This window comes from Caretta caretta, chromosome 3 (assembly GCF_965140235.1).
Source record: "Caretta caretta isolate rCarCar2 chromosome 3, rCarCar1.hap1, whole genome shotgun sequence".
Taxonomy (NCBI): Eukaryota; Metazoa; Chordata; order Testudines; family Cheloniidae; genus Caretta; species Caretta caretta.
In genome coordinates, this window is record NC_134208.1 from 171,099,465 (window position 1) to 171,121,230 (window position 21,766).

Below are 21,766 nucleotides of genomic sequence, written 5' to 3' on the forward strand. Positions count from 1 at the left end.
CCTGGGGCCGGCGATTTAAAAGGCTCTGGATGCCACTGCCACTACCGTAGGGGGAAAATTAGCATGGGGAAATAGTTTTTAGTTAGTTTTGACACTGACTTAGTGGGAGCAGAATCAACCTTGAAACTGTCATTCCCTAAATTCAATTCACACAAACTTTTCTGAAGATTTTAAAATATTCAGTGAAGTATCTGGCTCCCTCTCTCCCAGACTGCAAGCTTCCAACATGGCCACAACACCATCCTACTAAACCCTTTTTTTCTACTTCAGTCATGGGTGATCTGAGATGACTACTGCCCATTCCAACCTTTTTAGAGAGTATCTGCTCTTTGCTCTGGGGCAGAAGAACTCAGTAATTTCTCTGATGAGTTGTGGTGCTCTACCCATTTCAAATTTTGTAAGCTCTCTCAATTTCACACCTTGTGCACAAGTGAGATGCAAAGTCTAGATGATCACACTAGGACCCTCCCTCAGTTCCATCTCATAAGAAGCTCTGATTGTGAGGAAATGGAGAGATTGATTTGAAATATCTGAACCCTGATGTTAACAGGATTTCATTGCCCCAGAAACACGTTGCTCAGTTGCCTGCACGAAACATCCAGAAGGTTCTCTAGTCTCCCTTTCATCCACACTCCGTTTCCAGTGATATTAGTGAGAGTTACACACAGGCACATAAAATAGATTCCTATGGCTTTAAGCAGAAACAAAGCCATTTGTACTACAAACAAGCTGGCCGGTGAAAGAGAAAGGGTGGTTCATTTGTAATACATCTCCAGTGATGACACAGCCAAAGGATGGAAGTCCGGAGCAAGATAAAGAGAAAAGAATACAGATCTGCACTACTGCAGCAGGTAAACGTTAGCCAGAGGGATGAAGTGATCACTGTAGCTACAGGTGCCCTTATGTATCTCCTTTGTACAACTCTAAGCTCTTTTTTTCTTAGAAAGTTGAGATACCTTTAAAAAGGTGGTCATCTATACCATCTCTCTATGAGAGACTGGAAAAGCTTAAAAAGCTATGTAAGGTAACATAAAACCATGGTAAGGTTCCCTCACCAAAGCACTGTAAAAGGTGATCACAGGCTCATTCATCACTGTACCACTCCAGTTTTACACTATTGTCACTCCACTGATGTCAATGGAGTGAGCTCGGCATTCAGCTGAACACAGCACACCGGTGAACCAAGTCCATCTAAACAATGTGTGTACAATGGAATCCTGTTACAAGGCTGGATTCTTGCAGCCCCATTTTTGATCATTATAACTGAATGATCATCCAATGTGAAACCATGAAACAGGGAGTTTCCCTATAACAATCATGCACAGAGAAGCAAAATCATCATCATGCAAGGACAAAACAAGTTCTAATATATATTTCAATGCCAAAGTGGATCAGTCATATTATTATTGGCTCCAACTGGTTCTCTCATAACCTGTAATGCACTTTAACAGAACACTTTAAAAGGTGTAAGACTTTTTCCTGTCTTTGAAAACATCAGAGGCCAAGACATTATTTCCATCACCTCCTTAATAACAAATGCCTACTTATAAGTAGAAGTGAAAGGCAAAAGTATCAGACCCATGGCATTAAACAAGAGTGTTACGTATTAATACCAAGAGTGTACCCCACTGCTCTTCTCCAGAATGACATATTTTTATTTTGTTCAGCTCTCAGCTGTAGTGACTTGCGTACAAGCCTATACACATTTAGCTTGCTGTTTGCACCAATCTCAACCTGCTCCTTCCCTTACATCCACTCCAAGCCCCACTCTCACTGCTCTCCACGCCCCAGCCAGCCTTTCTTTCCACCATTCCAATCCCCAATATGCTTCTTCTTTTTCTTTGGTCTCTTCCATTCCCCTGCTCCTACAACATCATATTCGCTTGTTTCCCCTCTCATCCTACCCTGGCCCCACATAATAAATTAAAAAAAGTCAAGCACACATATCGCATACATGGAGTGAGCACCTTGTAGGACGACGGCTATAGAACATAAACTCCTTAGGTCAGGGACTGTGTCTTGTTATATGTTTGTACATCCCCTAGCACAATGAGGGTGTCTTTGGAATACAAATAAATAAAGATAATAATTCTGTATATTAATTATATATACTGTAAGATTAACCCTTGTTTTGTGAACTTTATAGCTTTACCAAAACTGGTCTAGGGTCCAAATCTTGCAAAGTTATTTCTGTGGGAGTATTTATCGTCAGCAGAGTTAAGGATAAGAAAAAGGAGTTTTTAAACTATATTAGGAACAAAAATAATCCTAACAATGATATCGGCCCACTATTAGATGGCAAGGGGAGAATTACGAATAATAATGAAGAAAAGATGGGAGTATTCAATAAATACTTCTGTTTTGGGGAAAGATGCATGATGTAAATCATATAATATGATAACACTCCATTCCACTAGTATCTCAGGAGGATGTTAAAAAGCATCTACTAAAGTCAGACATTTTGAAATCAGGAGATTCAGATAACTTGCATCCAAGAGCTGGATGAGGAGTTTGTTGGACGGTTAATGTTGGTTTTCAATAAGTCTTGGAACACTGGGAAGTTCCGGAAGCCTGGAAGAAAGCTCATGTTTTGCTAGTATTTAAAAAGGGTAAATATAGACCTGTCATTTGACATCAATCCCGGGCAAGATAATGGAACAGCTGATGCAAGACCTAATTAATAACCGAATTAAAGGAGAGTAATATAATTGATGCTAATAAACATGGGTTTGTGGAAAACAGATCATGTCAAACTACCTTGGTATCTTGTTTAGATGAGATTACAAGTTTGGCTGATAAAAGTAATAGTGTTGATGTAATATACTTGGACTTCTCTAAGGCATTTGACTTGGTACCACATCACATTTTGATTAAAAGACTAAAATAATGAACATAGCCAGTTTTTAATCCATATAATGTGTGCTAACTGATAGATCTCAAAATATAATTGTAAATAAGGAATTATCATCAAATGGGTGTGTTTCCAGTGGGTTCCACAGGGTTATTGGCCCTACACTACTTAACATTTTTATCAAGGGTCTGGAAGGAAACATGAAATAATCACTAATAAAATTTGCAGATGACACAAAATAGAAGGAATGGTAAATAATAAAGAGGACAGGCTACTGATACAGAGCTATATGGATCCTTTGGTAAACTGGGGTGCAAGAAAATGTGTTTTATTACAGGTAAATGTAATTGTGTACATCTAGGAACAAAGAATGTAGGCCACATTTACAGGAGGGGGGACTCTATCCTGGGAGACAGTGACTGAACAAGATTTTTGTCGGGGGAGGGGCAGGGAGATAATCTGCTGAACACGAGCTCCCAGTGAGTCTCTGTGGCTAAAGGGCTTTGGGTGCATAAAGAGGGGAATCTCAAATAGGAGTAGAGAGGTTATTTTACCTCTGTATTTGGCACTGGTGTGACCAATCCTGGATTATTGTGGACAGTTCTGATGTCCACAGTTCAAAATGGATGTTGATAAATTGGAAAGGGTTCAGAGAAGAGGCACAAGAATTATTAAAGGATTAGAAAACATGCCTTATAGTGATAAGCAAAATAGATTGAGCTCCTTATGTCTAACAAAGAGAAAGTTAAGGGGTGTTTTCATTAGAGTCTATGAGTACATACATCGGAACAAATATTTGTATTGGGCTCATCAATGTAGCAGAGACAGTAACAACATGATCTAATGGCAGTAAATTGAAGATAGATAAATTCAGACTAGAAATAAGGTGTACATTTTTAACAGTGAGGATAATTAACCATTAGAACAATTTAGCAAGAATGGTGGTGGATTCTCCATCACTGGCAATTTTAAAATCAAGATTGGATGTTTATCTAAAAAATCTGCTCTAGGAATTATTTTGGGGAAATTCGATGGTCTGTTTTATGCAGGAGGTTAGACTAGATGGCCATAATAGTCCTTTCTGGCCTTGGAATCTATTAATTACTCCAGCACTTCTCAGGAGGCTCTCAGAATGCCACAGGAGCAGGCCTCCACAGATTGACCCCAGGTAGTTTTACAAAGACATGCACCAGCTGGCATCTGCTGCCGGGGTGGTTGCCGTACAATGAATACCCCTCAATCCTGACAGATGAACAGCAGACTTTAAGCTACAGTCTCGAGTCACAGTTTTTGCTAGATGAGAATTGGAGACCTTTGATGATTTTTGTATGCCATCTGGACATGGCCTAACTATATCCCATAGGAATGGGAAATTTTAAAAATTAATACTTCCACCTTTTGAAACTAAAAGGCAAAGTCTCTAGTGTGCCTGAACACAGCACGAGCTCAGGAACCAGACAGCTTTAATGTGGTGTCATTAATATGACTTGACCAGAAGGATGTATGGTGTACTATACTGTATGCCCATTGGGCCATATAAATAAAGAGATTTATTTATCAAGCGAAGTCAGAGAAATTCCATCCTTTCTAAGGTATCTGTTCCCTGATGCCAGACATTCTGTAGGCTCACAGTTAGTGCATGTACTTGTCCACAATTTGAAGTGTTTTGCTTTGCTTAATTATCATTTGCTAAATACACCATTTACTTCTCCTGGTGTTGCTTCCCCAATGCCTTGGAATTTCACTAATAAGTCCTTGTATAAATGAAAAGCTAATGAATATTAGAATAATTTGTACTGAATAGTTTGTGATAAATTTAGCCCCTTCTTATTTTCCTTGACATTGATGACGAGGTAACAATTTCCTCTGAAGAATTCATTTTATTTTATTAAAGTTTCTACACTCTTCCTCTATTCTATGGCATACGATTTAAAAAAGGCTGCTGAGTTGTGATTGGTCACATGGTATTCTGTTAACTACTAAGATGATCAATTCAGATAGGGTTTTGATGGGAATGCTCACTGACAGTCAACTGAAGATACACTTCCTTTTAGTGATCAAGCACAACAGATTAAAATTCACTTTACATGCGGCTTAATGCTAGTACAACTGAATCCCATGAGTATTCATGAAAAAACAAGAACACCACAATCATGGATAAACCACATTCTTCTAAATATTCAGACAAACCTTTGCAGAACCTTTCTCCCTCAGTACTGGCCCCGTTCTATTTGGATGTATTACGACATGTGTCGCATGTTTATTACTTTGAAATACGATTTTGTGTTTAGGAAAAGCAAGAAAATACGTACTATGGTTTTCAATACATAAAGATTAACCATATACTTTCACTCCTAATTACCCTGACTTTACATTAAGAAAACAATAAAACAAGAGGACTAAAGTAACATCTCTGTGTCCTTGTCTATACTAGGAAATACAAACACCTACTTAACCACTGGTACAGATCGATCAATTGCAGCAGCAGCAAATGCCTCTTTACACTGTTAACTTTACTGCACCATGTCATCTAAGCCTTCTGAGAGTAATAGACACAGTGATAAAAACTCCTGAGTAGAGCTGGCCAGGAATTTTCCATTTAAATAATTTTTCAACTAAAACAAGTTTCTGTAAAATCAGAATTTTCCATGGTAAAATTCTGATTTTCCCAAAGTTTGATAGTTTTCCATCTGGAAAACCTAAAGTAAATATTTCATTTCATGTTGGTTCAACCCGAATAAAAATATTTTTGTTTGTTGAAGTGAACTGAAACATTTCATTTTTGAGCCAGTTCAACATTAATCTGCATCTGTCTCTGGTGCTGTTGTGCCTCGTGGGCACTTTATGCCCCATTCTTCCTTAATGACAGGTTTCAGAGTAACAGCCGTGTTAGTCTGTATTCGCAAAAAGAAAAGGAGTACTTGTGGCACCTTAGAAACTAACCAATTTATTTGAGCATAAGCTTTCGTGAGCTACAGCTCACTTCATCAGATGCATACTGTGGAAAGTGTAGAAGATCTTTTTATACACACAAAGCATGAAAAAATACCTCGCCCCACCCCACTCTCCTGCTGGTAATAGCTTATCTAAAGTGGGGAGAGAAAACCTGGATTTGTGCTGGAAATGGCCCATCTTGATTATCATACACATTGTAAGGAGAGTGATCACTTTAGATAAGCTATTACCAGCAGGAGAGTGGGGTGGGGGGAGGTATTTTTTCATGCTTTGTGTGTATAAAAAGATCTTCTACACTTTCTACAGTATGCATCCGATGAAGTGAGCTGTAGCTCACGAAAGCTTATGCTCAAATAAATTGGTTAGTCTCTAAGGTTCCACAAGTCCTCCTTTTCATTCTTCCTTAAGGGGCAGGCTCATTGGCCAGATTAAGTCTCCCGTGGTGCACCAGGGTCTCCCCTCTAACCAAACCACGTGGTGTATCACAGGAGTCATATAACGGCAGAAGACATAGCCCAGCCTGGCAGCCTGGCCCATAGAGAAGAATGGGGCATGAAGTGCTCAAATGACAACTCCCAGGAGGCATCATGGCACCAAAGGCAGCTGCAGTTTAGCGTTGAACTGGCTCAGAAGGAAGCATTTCAGTTCAGCAAACGCAAGGTTTTGATTCAGGAGTATAGAGACATTTCATTTCCATCAAAAATGTCAAACCAAAATGGTTAGACACTTCTAAGTCAACATTTTTCCAAACTTTTTTCGGTCTGTAAAAAATGTCAGTGTTGTGACTTCTTGTTCTGATTTGGGATGAAAATAAGCATCAAAGTGTCAAAACTCCTGCAGGATGGAAATCCTGATTTTCACGCAGCGCTATAGCCTCCAGAATTGCTACACTACCGGCCCAGCTCTGCTGGTGCTATTAGGCTTCCCTGTGTTGCCAGTGGAGTAGATGCAGTTTACGAGAGAGCGTATACTGTATGTGTCTCTCTGCTCTGGAGCAGGCTGCATCTGACAAAACATTGCAGCAGCCTTTGCAGGAGGGCGTAGGAGTATTTCCATTTAAAGAAGTACAGAGAAAACAAGTGATAACAGAAATAATCTACATACAGAAATAGGGCTAAGTTTGGGAAACAGTGTAATAATTGGCAGCTCCCATTTCTCACACGACATCTGCTCCAGTGGGTGTATCTCGAGGCGGATGGTTAACAGCTTGCTCAGTATGATTCAGGAAGCATGCTCTCTGTTTCAGTGAAGGAGCCCTGCTTCAAAGTGCAAACTACTCGTCACAGGAAATAAGAACCTGAAACTTGTAGAGAAAAGGATGTGGAGTATACAGAAAGTTGGCCGATGTAACTGCATGCCAGGGACGATCCCACAAATCCATAAATATTGATGACTTTGCAGTCTCTGAACGTGGATTATTCAGAACAGTGAAGCCTGCAGCTGCACATTCACAGCTTGTTATTCTCAGAAAGAACATTCCTAACCTGGGAATGTGCATATCTTATCTGTCTTTAAGAGTTCCCCACTGTTCTTTTTAACAGAGCTAAAACAATGCTTTCCCCTCTGTCTTCCTGAATCAAAACTTGATCATAATAATGAAAAGGGGCACACACACACACAAAAGAGGGTTCATTTTCAAAGACTTTCACCACCTTTTTACTAAAATACTTCAGAGAGTATGCTGTAAGGATGCGTAAGAAATGTAAAACATTCAGAATCGCTGTTTTATCCAAAAGTATGTTTCTTGTGGATAAACAGATGCATGACATCACAGTAATCACAATGGATATGTTACATGTATTACACATAGGTTGGATAGGTAAGATTTAATAATGTCAGAAAACATCTTCTCAATTCAGGCACTTCAAAGATGGAACCCAACCAAACCTTTAGATTTAGACACCCCTTAAAACTTTATTCAAGTAAAATTCAGAGATCACAGCTCACTTTACATAACCAAAAATATTTACTGTACCATTATGCTGTGGATACCACTCCACAACTGGGTACCTGACTGACCTAATCAAGGATTTCTTGTCTCTGAAACAAATTACATTCAAAGGTAAACTGATTACAGCTCTGAATATTTCAAATGGGCTAGACATAGCCGGAGTACAGTACTGAAAGCCCAGAACTCCCGGGCTTTGATCCTGGATCTGAGACAGATTTGTTGCACAGTCATATCACTTAAATTCTCTGGCCATGTCTACACTACTGAGACTATAGTGGAATAGCTATGCCAGCATAACCCTGTAGTGTAAATGCAGCCTACCTCAACAGAAGCGTTTTTTCATCGCTGTAAGACCACCACTACCTCTGGAAGCATTCTTTCATTGACCTTGCTGCTTCTACACCAGGGCTTAGATCAGCATAGCTATGGTGCTCAGGGGTGTGGATTTTTCACAAATGGAAGAATGGAGAGGAAATATTATATGAAGATCCACACAACTGACCATGAGTGAGGGTTCTTTCTGGTGCCACCAGTCAAGAAGGTGGCAAGCCCAAGGAGTCCAGCAAAGCATCAGAGACAAACCAAGATGAAGACAAACCCAGAGGATACAGGGTTGGTGAGCCCCGTCCCGAGTGACTCCCCATACCCTTCCCCAAGAGCACACAATCATATTTTGAATGTCTACACACACTCTACTGAAAGTGACATCTAATTTTGGTGACTCCAGGAAGTGGAGCTTATTTTGTGGCTGGTGTTTGGAAGAGCACCATTGATACTCCAACTTGACCCCTGGCAAAATGTGGATTAAAAGTATTATCTGCAGTACCTACTTCACAGTGGTGGTAAGTGTACTAACTGGATAATGTTTGCCTACTGCTTTGAAGATAAAATCATTAAATAATTAATGTTCTTTTATTTTAATTTCTCAGCAGTAGGCTATCACAACCTAAGACTTGGGACTGATCTGGCCACATTTAGTAGTGACTTTCTCTGTGAGTACTCCCACTGAACTGAGTGTGCTCAGAATCTGCTGTGCTCCAAGGAGGTAGGTTCGGGACATGATCTCTAAATCATTGTCAAAAGCACTTAGGGCCACAAAAGGATGGCCCTGGGTGCTCCAAATATAGTCACATGGCCCTATTTTAGGGCAGCACTTAAAGATGTGCTTAAATTTATGCACATTTAGGCCATACTGACTTTTATGGGACTTAAAATAAGTACATGCTTAAGTGCTGTCCTGCGTAGGGATGCTTTCCTGAATCAGGGCTTAAGTCAGGAACTGCAAATTATCGTACTCAGGAAAAAACAGGGGAGTGGAACTGGACCCATGCACGCACCATTACTGGATATGCAACTAAGCATGTATGGTAATCAATGTCATCATACCATATCACCTTAAATATTGCTTCAGAATGCATCAGATAACATGGTTCATTTAGCCACAGCGATTGCTATTACCATGTTTACCAATAGTAGTATCACATATTACTGTATTTCCCTGCACATAGAATAGAAACAAACAGTGGCATCTCAGATACTGTGGTGTGGCAACTATTGGTAAATGTTGACTTGTAAAGAGAGATCAACATATAAAGAATCACCACTACATCCTGCCTAAGTGGCAAGAAGTTAGCTCATCCAGAGACTTCATTTTAACCATCTTCCAAAATGTGAGGCATAACAGAATGGATTCTTTGGACTTATTTAACATTTTTCATTCATCTGTCTCTGTTTTTACTTCAGTGGCCAAAATGAAAGATATAGAAAGCTATGGACTCATTTTTTTGGTGGGCAGATGGTGGTGTTGAAATAATTTTTCATGTTGAAAAACAGATTTTCCATTCTCCACAATGAGTTGTGTTCTGTATGAAATCCCAACTAAAGCAGTAGTGATTAATTGGCAGAAAAGTAAATTCAAAATGTGAATGCAGACAGAGTGTCCCCTTCAAATAGGCAGTAGTGTCTGCTTTAAACTAAGACAGATTTCTCTTTTTAGATTGCCAATCAGTGTTTTGGGGGAAGGCAGTGCTGCTCCGGGTAATAAAAACCTTTCTTTAATTATATTTTTCAGGTTTTAAATGTCTTCAGATGTTTGAAGGGAACACCTCTGTGCAGATGGCTAAGGCATTTGTGTATTATGAATCTTTCTGACTTTTGTTTAAATGAATCACAAATTTCATAGTGAGATTTAGTCTGACTATTGGATTAGCTGTCATCAGGTTGTAGATTTCCTATTATGAATTGCAGGCAGTTAAAACTAAAATGGCCAGTATCAGGAACAACATGAATCTGGGACAGTTTTGAGTAATACACATATTGGGCAATTATCTACATTTTAGAATTTTTAGCATTACATTTTATGTCTGTGGGTATATTCCATTTCACACAGACTTCATGGGTATGTTGCTCCCAGGGCACTTCCAGCTCCTTGCAGGATCATACTTATTGTCTGTGTTTAGAATAGTCATTAATAATGTGGCTAGTTTAGGTTTCTCTCTTTCTGTGCTTCAGTGTTCTGTTTTTCTTTCCAGATGAGTGGCAAGAATGAACTCAGAAGCTCTTCCTTTTGAGTATATATATTCAGTGTGGGATCTATAAAGTTGAAAAAAAAACTTCCATGGACTCACTCCAGCTTACTTCAAACTCTTGCTCTCCCTCCTTTTCCTGCTCCCTTTGCTCACCTTGCCCTAGTCTTCTCTGTCACCCTGCAAAAGCTGGCCACTGTTGGTACAAGAGTCCAGTGAGCTACTCCGCACCATCAATCCCACTGAAGCCACATGGAGCTGCGTTTGCTCAGACCCAGAAAGAGTACATAATATGCAGCAGTGATATGCACAGATAACAGACATGGGCCAAGACATGTGGCCTCTAATTTTGGGTGTTGCAATATACTTGGACCACTGGCACCCAAAAATAGAATCCACTTTTGAAAATTTGGGCCACAGTAATTTGTAGTCATTGCTGTTAGACTATTCCTCTACAAAAGCCTGACCCTGACATCAATGGGAGCTGCAGAAGATTAGCACTTCTCAGGATCAGGCCCTAACTCAAACTGCAACCCTTATACACATAAGGCTGGAAAAGGATTACTCATGTGAGTAGGGACTACAAGACTGGGATCTAGCTTTTCATAAACAAACATTCTTAAGAATATAATCTCTCTAGCTTTGTACAGCAAAACGTTGTTTCTTTCCTTTTATTCCTGACATCTCCTTTGCGCAGTTGCATTAACGTTAATTAACTTTTACTCCATTAACACTCCAGGGCTTACTTTACATATTCCAAGGCCTCCAGTGAGAGTTTTCTGTACATATCCAGATGCTCAGATTTGCCTGACTGTAAAGGATTAATCTCTTTTTCCTTTAATATTTATTTCCACATTAACTTCATAAGATCTGACATCAGTGTGTTACCGTTACAGATATATAAACACAGAAAAATTATTACACAGACTGAACCAAACTTGTGCAGAGTGTGTGTGGTTGAATTTTAAACACAAACAGCTTCAGAGAGCTTATCCACATAATAGTAATAATTAACATTCCTAAAGTAATGACTACTCAGTCGGGTTTCGTTCAAACATTTGCATGCTTTCAGTATGTGCGTGATATGCTTCAGTCTTAAAGCTGCCAAAACACAGCAGGTTACTCAGCATGCATGAAAAGAGCGGACATTACAGTCAGCAGTGACATTTTCTTTGAATGATCCTTCATGCAAGATTATTGCAGCATTCTGTGTTTCATTTATGCAAAGTCAGAAGGCAAAATAATGGGAAATAATTGCACTATTTAACACTGCCATCACTTTCCTGCCTTCTGTCCCAGTACTCGATGTGTTGCTTTAGGTGAAAATTGCCAACACTGGTTTCAAGTCAACTTCACTACAATCAATGGAGTTGTTCAAGGAATGATGTTGGGCCTTTGTGTTACTACCTTGGACATTAAGGGGGAAAACCCACAAAATCATGTATTTCATTCACCTGTAATAAAGTCATAAATATTACCTTACATCCCTAGGGTACCTTTTAACCAAAAGATCTCAAAATACTTTACAATCTCCAAACCTTTCCCTAAACTGCTACTGGTACCTTTCATGGAAAAATTCAAAGCCCCCTGGTGGTTTCTTCAAGATTATCCTCCTTCTGGTTCAGCTCCAATTGAAATCAATGGGAGACTTTCCATTAATTTCAGTGAGTCAGGCACTATAAGATGCTAAATTTATCTAATCAGGAAAGAGAAACAATGATTTATGATAGATTAAATGGTAGTTAGATGCCTACTTTTGATTTGTGCCTTTGAAAATCTCCCCCATTATGTGCTCAATCCAGGCAGTTAAAAAAAATTGCAAAACACTTACTGAGTGGATTTGAATAACAAATACATATCTGGAAATCATGATGATCTGATTGCAGAAAATCCATAGCACAAAAACACCATAAGTAACAGTAAATTATTCACTGTGAATTATTCAATAAATTCCAGTAATAATCTCTCTGATTGCTGTTTGATGACCTACTTTATTAATGTGAGTTTATACTTCCTTTCCAGTAGCTATAGAACAGGCATCCAAATCACAAAAAAAACCATCATAAGCAGCATCAATTGTCACCTGTGGCAGGCAGAGCTGCTCTGCAGTGCTCCCTTCAGGACCACATGTGGTACTGCAGCCACTCCCCACAATAGTCTGCAAAATGTGGACACCTGTTTAGGGCAGGTGTGCGATAAGCTCAGCATCCGTCTCTAAACAGTCAAGTAGCAATATAGCAACTCAGGATTTGGCTGTCTGTGCCTTTAAACAAAGGGAGAGGGGGGAAAACCTTCAAAAATGCAAGCACTTTGTTGCACGGCTTAGGGCTAGGCCCTGACGTAGGCCTTGGTTCTGGGTTAGCCCAGAGGAGCTCCTCCTCTGTCTCACCCTCACCAGCTCTGCCCTGCCTCCTGAGCAAATGCAGGCAAGTCTTCTTAACTGGCCTGGTGGTTCCTAATTGGTCAGTATTTCCTCCTGCCCCTTCTAGGTCTCTGGAGGACTGTCTTGTGAGTCAAAAAGTCTGAATGGATTTTCCTTGGGAGAGCAGTGTCAGGGCACTGAGCCTTCAGCAGGGAGCAGAGAAGGCCTAACAGACCCACCACACACTATATTGGAAGTTTCACCAGAGAGGTCAGGGACTAAATTGGCACTGAGAATGGAACATATATCCCTAAATGTGGTCCCTTTCTGGCCAATACAGAAGAATCATGGGGGAAGCAGTGCAGGAGAACTCTGCTGCATAATGTATTGATAAGTGAAAGAATTCAGTCTATACTGAATCATAGAAACGTTTATGAGCACTAATCTCACTTCAAAAATTAAATTACTGGTTGTCAGTTTTTGCTAGGAAGCAAACCATTTTTGAACTTCCTGACTTCCTTGATGTTAAATTTTCATTTAATTTCAATTTGTTCACAGCTTGCTCTAGCATCCTGGCTCCCATTGGGAATGGCAACATGAAAGCCTTCTGTAAATAATGACCAAGCTGTAGCTACAGCAGGTTCGTCGTACTGCTAGGCTCTAGCATTTTCTTTACACCATTTAATAGCCCAACTGGCAAAAACTCATATTTCAGACTTATTATACTAACTCTCATCCTGTGATCAACATTTGGATTACTATCTAGAGCTGTTAAATTTGTCATCAGATGTGAACATATACATGTGTTATAAAGCTTTACCAGAGAGGGGCCTAATTTTAAGGATATAAGTGGTCCCACTGAATTCAAGAACTGCTCGTGTGCTTAAAGTTACATATGTGCTGAAGTGCTATTGTGCTGGATTGGAGCCATGGGACCTGATCCAAAATGCATGGAAATCAATGGGCAGGGTGACCATATTTCCCTGTGCTGAATACAGGACATCTGATAAAATTATTAGTATTCAAATAAGTTCAACAGCAATCAATCAGAACTATGCAGTACAAATGTTCAAATTAACATCAAGTTGACTGAGCCTCTGTTAAAAAGAAATACTGCATAGTTGGAGTCTTTTTATTTATCTTCTTATCTTTAAGGCTTTAGGGTTCACACAAGGAGAGGTGACACACACACACACTCCTGTACATCTTTCTCACATGGGGGCAGGGAAGGGAGTGACCGACCAAACCGACTCTCCCTGCCCAGCGCTCTCCACGCTCCATGCCTGGCCCCTTGGGATGGACCTGCCTCTCCAGGTACCTGGCGCTGCATCTTCCCGAGGTTGGGGGGGAGGGGGAGGGGGAGGGAAGAGAGGGCAAAGAGGGTCACATGCCTCCCCTCCCCAGATTTCTGCCAGGGTTCACACCAGAATGTGGCCAGCAGCAGCCTTTTGGCACTGTGTGGGAGGGAAGGGACAGGAGCTGCTTCCAGCCGCAGAGGTGTTGGGGAGGGATGACCTGGCCTGTGCCTTTGCAGAGCTCATCTCTTCCCTCCCTCCTCACTCCACTGTGGCTGGAAGCAGCTTGTCCCTTTCTGTCCGCACTGTGTTGAAAAGCAGCTAACACCTCCAGGCTGCTGCTGGCCACCGACATAACCCAGGCTACAGCACAGGCAGGAAGGGGTTAAGTCCTTTAGGATGCGTTGTGCACCAGGGCCCAGGGAACCTGACTGCAGGGGCTTCAGTGAACCTGGACAGAGAGGTGGCTCAGTAGGGGAGAGTGCCTAGGGGACAGAGCAGCCCTGTGCTCTCTGGGGGCAAGACCCAGGGTGGTTGGGGGGGGAGGGGGCAGGGGAAGAGGGTGCTAAGCCTCTGCCCGGGGGGCTGCTGTGGAGCCTCCAGGGTTGGGCATGAACAGGCTGGAAATCACTTCTCCTCTCCACTTCAGAGCTTAGCTGAGGGACGGAGAGACTTCCCCATGCCAGTGCTGTGCGAGACTTTGGCTCATGCAGGGCTCAGCTCCTCCTGGCCAGCACCCTGGGACGGAGGGTCTTGGGTTTTCCTGGGGTGCCAGCCCAGCCAGAGGCAGTGGGGGCAGGAAGGAGCCTGGCTGCCAGGCTGTTGGTGAGCTGAGCGCTCTGACCAGGGGCTGGTTCTCCGCACAGTGCTGGGAGCAGGGCGTGTCCCACCTAGCGGGATATGGAAGAGCAGCAGGGTTGGGGGGTGGTGGTGAAGGGGCAAAGTAGGGAGAGGACATTGAGAGGGGGAGCACGTAAAGGGCTGATGGGTGGGCAGCAGAGATGACAGGTAGCCGGCCACCTACCCGCACTCACCAGCCACCGCAGCTCGCAGCACACAGCCAGCGCCGGCCAGAAACGGGACAGGAGGGCAGGGCCCTGCTGGCCGAGAGCCGACACATAGCAGGGGCTGCGCTGAGGGACCAGCAGGGGGAGCGGCCACCTCCACATGCTGCAGCTTCACCCCGCCACTAGCCTTTCACACCCACCCTGATCGTCGGCCACTGGACCCCCCCACTCACCACTAGTGGATGGGTGGCTGGAGAGCAGGGATCTGGCCAGCAGCAAGACCCGCCAGTATTGATGGGGGGGAGACAGAAAATACGGGACAATTTGCCCGTTTTAAAGACAAAGTCAAGACACTTTTAGGAAGGCTGAAATACGGGACTGTCACTTTAAAAACAGGACATCTGGTCACCCTATCAATGGGAATCTTAATTGACTTCAATGAACTTTGCAGTCCGTACTGTCTGCTAGATGTATCAGCTACATTTTTTCCAAGTAAAAACGGTTAGAAATAATATCTAGAAATCTTTGATTCTGAAATAGTGGGTCCAGGAATTAAGAATCAGTGCCTTTATTATTACGTAAGCTACCACAGCTCTCAGGTTTACTGATTAAAGAAAGCATGAGAAATGTTGACAAATACATATTTGGATATTCAAATAAGTATGGGAGACTGAAGGGTAAAAAAAAGGTTTTTTAATACTCTAAAATATTAAACTAGTCTATATCAGAAAGTGCATAATGATTTCATTCCACTCTTATTTGTACAGTACTAAGCCCAGCATCTAAGATGATATTTCATTTTACATCACTTGTTTCTTTAGATGTATTCCATAAAGACACTGTTTCAGCAAGGTCAGCAGGGCTCAGCTATGATGAACAACGAGTGAAGCTGCCTGCTTAATTCCCTTGCCCAGTGGGCTGAAAACTGCAGTGAGAGCAAAACTCTTCTACCTCAGGATCTATATCTAAGAGTCTGCATGTATCATTACATTATCCAGCCCACACTTTCAACAGGAACAACGGATCAGTTTTATGTTCATTCATCCTTGGCAGTCAGTTTAAGAAAAGGGGTTTTTAATTTAATCCTCCCCAACTGGGCCAAATCTTGCAGTTGTAATTTAGCTCATGCAAAAATCCCTTTGACTTGGAGGAAGCTCTGCCTGAGTCAGGAGTGCAGGGTTTGGTCCAGTTCTCTTCCACTGTGCTCAATCACTGTAGTATCTGAGCACCTTCCAGCAATGTGGCTAACATCTGTCACGTGTTGTTCTCTCATCCTCTCCCAAGGGGGAAGAGTGTGTGCCCTGGAGTATCTTGGACACACTCCTTGTGTCTTGATGATGCGTGCTTAGCCAAGTTTGTCAGTGGAACTTTCTACTTGGAAGATTATTACATTTTGCAGCTCATAGTGAGTTCAGTTCATGTATCACTATAAATTAATCTATTGCAGGCACCTCACTCACAAAAGCACAAGAGAAGATGGAAATTAAAAGCAAACAACACATTTTTGAAGGATTAACTAAGATTGCTTTGGGATGAACAAGGATGAAATAATACGCATGATTGCCACTGAAGTAATAAAGCTTGCTAATAGCATTTTAGTAATCCACAGTGTAAGAGAGAGTGATTCAATCATTAGATAACTGATCAACTCTTTCCCACTCTTTACCTTCTCTTCATTCAGACCCAGAACACCTACTTCCAACATGAAAAATCTACATATCACTAGCCAACTTAGTATATTTTTTTAAAAATTCAACAAAAACACTTTTACTTTATCATGCTGCATGCTTGAAACCTATATGATCTTATACATGTTTCTCCCCTGCCTTTTATGGAATCATGTCTGTTATTAGTTTGCAAGCTACTTGCGACAGGGACCACATTATTATTATTTCTATTGTGGTAGCACCTAGAAGCCCTAATATGGACTAGGGCCCCCCTAGTACAAACGCTGTACAAATGGAACAAAAAAAAGGTCTGTGCCCCAAGGAATATATCTCCTTATTTCTATTATGAGGTGTCCAGTATACTTTTGGGCATTATTAAAATAGCACAAGATAAATAATAATCCAAAACCCCAGATTAAATATGGTTAAGATGATGTGTCTGAGGTTTTGGGACTAGAGCTAATGGGGAAATTTCTCTTGAAACCGTTTTTTTTTTTTTTTTTCTGTCAGAAAATGCTGTTTTGATTAAACTGAAATTAAAAAAAAAAAGAATCATATAGGTTTCAATGAAATGTCCCACAAATTCCTCCTATCACCCCCCCCCCCATTGAAACAAAAACATTTCATTTCTGAAAATTTCATTCTGGAAAGTTTTTATTTAGAAATTTGTTTTATTTTTGCTTTTATATTATTGGTACATTGTTTCTTGATACATCAGCAATCGAAGTGCATAATATGCTATACCATACCATATCATGTCAGTAATAATACATAACATGAAATAACATCATTTTATGCACTCCCACCACTGCCATATCAAGAAATTATAAAAATAAAATTTTAAAACAAAATAAATTTAAAAATGCAATATTTATTTTTAAATGAAATTTCAAAATTTTTACTCAATAAAATTTTCAAAATCAAAGTTTTTCAGAATTTCCATTTCATGGGAAATTTTAAAGTATTTTTTGTTCCAGTTTGGAATGAAAATCCATTTTGAAATTTCATCGTTTCCCACAAAGTGAAAATTCTGAGTTTTGACCAACTCTGTTTGGGACACACCAACATGTCGGATTCGTACCAGAAAATTTTAACAGTAGCCACTGGAGTCAGTGAATGGCAGCCCTTCTTATATGATGGGAAAATTAACCATTTGTAACCAGTGTCTGGTGATTAGGGATAGTAAATAAAGTTCAGTCTTACCAGCACCTTTGTGGGTTACACTTTTATTAAAGAACTAATCTGTGAAACACTAAAAATTCACATCTGTGAATTTGGAAGTGTTTGTTTATACAGCAGCTGCATTGAATCCTGAAATCCGATTGGCTGATGGGAACAGAATGGCTGATAGTGTTTAAACATATGAAATCTTTCTTTCTAGGATATCTGAAAAGAATTAAGTTCTTAGAAATTGTTTATATCTAAATGGCAAAGATAAATTACTAGTGTCCTACTGTAACAGCAGCCAGTTTCATTATCTCCATTGGTTGAAAAAAAATATATGGTGCAGCTACTGCTATTTCCCGGCACCATGTCTTACTTCCGTTCATTAGTTTTGTCTTACACTTTAAGACATCCAATGAAATGTTATGCTTCCCATGAAAAAAATCCAAAGAGGGAAAACAAAATATTATTTCTTACACTGATATGCTATTTTCTCTAGACTGTGACGTTATAGACTCATGGGGCTAAACTGAGCCCAGTAGAGTTATAGCAGGGATAAATATGCACCCAAAACAGTATTACAGTGGGTTCTACTCTGAAAGAAACTAAAAATGACACATTCTCAGTAGCGTAGTTGAGGGGGAGCAGGGCAGCGGCCACTCCCCCACTGAGCACAAGTGGCGCCGTGTAAATGTCTTGGTGCCTTTAAAAATTTTCCCCTGTCGAGGGAACAGGGGCAGCGATTCCCAAAAAAGGTGCTACCCACTGCAGTGCTTTTACCCACCTGGCGGCGCTCCGGGTCTTCGGCAGCACCTCGGCGGCGGGACCTTCAGTGCCACCAAAGACACCGGGAGCGAGTGAGGGCCCGCCGCCGGCGTGCTGCCGGGTGAGTAAAATCACCACAGTGGGCGGTGCCTTTTCTTTGGCTCGCTCCCCCTGTTCCCTCCACCTGGCTACGCAGCTGATTCTCACTCAGATATCATCACAATTATTTATTTATTTGTAGTACCATAGCATCTGGAAGCCCTAGTCATGGGCCATCACCCCATCATGCCAGGGGCTGTACAAACACAGAACAAAAAGATGACCCCTGGCCCAACAGACTGGCAATCTCCCTCTGTGTGATTTCAGTCGCATCTGATGGCTTTAGCAAAAAAAGTAAGTCTTTTCTGCTTCTTACGGCTGTCAGAGAGCAAGGTGGATTCTGTTCCTTCTTGTGCATCAAACGTGTCTATTAAATTCCAGTCACTTACACCTGTGCAATCTATTCAAGGCAATGGGATTGCACAGGTATCACTGAGGGCATCATTTGGCCTGCAGATTGTTACTGTTAATGATGACCGAGGGGCAGAACACTGCTCAGCTCCCAGACACGAACGCTGTTCAGTGTGGCACTTAGCAATATCACCTTTTAATTTGAAAATCAAACACAGTTGATATTGAAATCACTGGAAGACAACAAAGAATCCCACAGTACCATTTTTATAGTCACTCTTCCAACCAGAGTACTTTATGGGTCTGATCCAAAGCCCACTGAAGTCAGCGGGAGTCTTACCATGGACCTGAATGGGCTGTGGCTCAGGTCATAAAAACCCAAGACAAAAGAACAATCTGATGCTAAAAGAGGGCAGAACATCCCATGAAAACATTAGTATATGCACAAGCTAGAGATAAAGTTGAAATAACATAACATTTTAATAACATTTGCAATTTCTATTGCAAAGCTGTCCTCTTCTTCATAACTGAATGCAACCCCAGTTTTAATAGTAGTTTTCCTTCAACAAAAGCAGCTTTCAGCTACCAACTGGAAAAAATCAGATTTTGTTTTAATAAAAGAGATATATACAGTATAGAAAAATATGAATTCTGAAAGCCAAGCCTCTGTTTTCCAGCAGGAGGAAGTTCAAGTGTGCCAGGTTCCAATGGTTCTTGGTTTGGATGCTGTAAGCATGCATGCTGTTTATTGACTTCTAAATTAAAGTAGTCAAACTGAAGACTGAATTGAAAAAGGAGGATAATGGAGGCCAGTCTTCCTTATTCACACTGTGTGTGTGTGTAAAATAGCAATAATCAGCAAAGCTTTACCAAATGGATTGCCACCAATTCAGAAAAGATATTTTGAAAACAGGAAAAAGTCATCAAGCCAAACATGCCAGCCCTCCCTTTTGTTTATCTTATTCAACTTTCCTGCTTTTCCACCATATCACTCAATCAATCCCATCCTTTTGTACAAGCAACCCTAGAGGTACCTTGGATTGATTTATACTCATTATTGACTTCAATCGTTCTCCTTCATTTGCTAACTTTTTCCAGATGTCTATAACTAAAGCCGTATGAATAATTCACTCGGCAAATTTACCTTCTTTTTCTTTTAGGGTTTTCTCAAATGGACTCATTGTGAGAAATTATTCACCACTTAATTACTATGAATAGATCATCATCTGAGGATTGCTTGTAAGTACCATGGAACTGGTGAACAGTGTCACTAGTCAGGGAATGGAAACAGAGCTCAAAGTTTTAATCTTTACAAAGCCCTTTTCTCAGAGCTTTCTTATTATTTACCAACAATCACAAAAGCAAATCAGCTAAAAAAACCATTAGAAAACAATTCCCCAGAGACTTTTCTCCACCTTAGTCAGCCCTCTTCCCTTTTGTCCTAGCTTCCTTTTCTTTTATACCCCACCCTCAGAGCAGCCACAGGACCAAATGGTGCCTATTAACTCTTTACCGGCTGCAACACCTTCACCTTGTCGTAATCCTATATCCAATACTTACTAGCATGGGAGTGACGATGCAGCTAAGATGATGTAGTGTTATTATGGGAGATACAATGCTGCTATATAGGTTAAGCCTCTGAGCATGCTTTGCATGTATTAGATGTTTCCAGAGGCCTGGGCAGACTGAGCGTAGTGCTTATTCAGTTAATAAAATGTTGTACCTTGTCTCCTCACAAACCTGACTCCTGAATGCTTATTAACACACGCTGTTGCAGCAGCCCCCCCACCCCCGGCCTTTTTTGATTCCCTAATACAAGCCAAAATTCCTGAACATTAATTTACTGAATTTTATTTATTAAAAATCTATATTCAAAATGAAGGCAATATCCCAATGCCAATACTTTTCAAGGCCAGTAATGTATAAATTTACCAGACCTACATTTTAAGCACAGTTTGTCAGCACAAAACATCATTTTATCCTTGTTATGCCACAAGCACATATAACCATCAGCCATGAAATAAAATCAAAATAGGTCTAATGGGTGAGTCCATAGCGGGTTTTTTCCCCGTGAAAAAAGTATTTATTGGATTGCACAAAAGCTCCACTGAGATCTGCATTGCTGCAGTAACAATGGGCTGGTGAATTTCAAGGAAACACACAATTCTTTATTTTAACCATCCTTTCCTGTACACTACTTACCTCTATAAGCATATTTGATTTGGAAACACTCAGTTTTCATACCTCCATCAATAATCTGAAATGAACACTGGAGAGCTTTGGGGAAATATGAGGATGACATCATCATCAGGATCCTGAAAATAATTAAAAGTGACAGGTGAGCACAGTTGGGAAATAAAGCTAAATTGATAACATATTTTGTCTGACTAATTATAACTTTTTAACCTACAAATCAGCATGGAATTATTAAAATACTGCAGCATAGTTACTCTACTGCAAGTATGACTTTAATGTCCATACACATAAAGGTAAATGCAATAGACCAAATGTTGATAAACACAGGCCCTATCCGGCAAAATTTTAGTTACATAAGTAGGCTTCCCTCATGCAAGTCATCCCACTGAAGTCGATTTTATTCATGTGACTAAAGTTTTAAAGGATCCGGTCCTATATTTTTATTTCTTGGGTCCCCGAGAGGACACTTAGCTGCATGACTCCTTTGCGTTCATCATCATATAGTTCTAATTTCTTCTGATTGAACTGACTGCTTATCTTGAGTCAAAACATTCAGAAGAAATAACTACCCAGTATGG

The 21,766-nt window shown here is 40.7% G+C and overlaps 1 long non-coding RNA gene across 1 annotated transcript in view; it reads right to left on the reverse strand.

The window, feature by feature from the left end:
• Positions 1-21,219, reverse strand: part of LOC142071632 (uncharacterized) — a 214,430-nt gene extending 193,211 nt beyond the window's left edge. The window contains exon 1 of the long non-coding RNA XR_012667762.1: positions 21,195-21,219. This is a non-coding gene — a long non-coding RNA (uncharacterized LOC142071632). The remainder of the gene's footprint in view (positions 1-21,194) is intronic.
• Between the last annotated feature and the right edge of the window lie 547 nt (positions 21,220-21,766).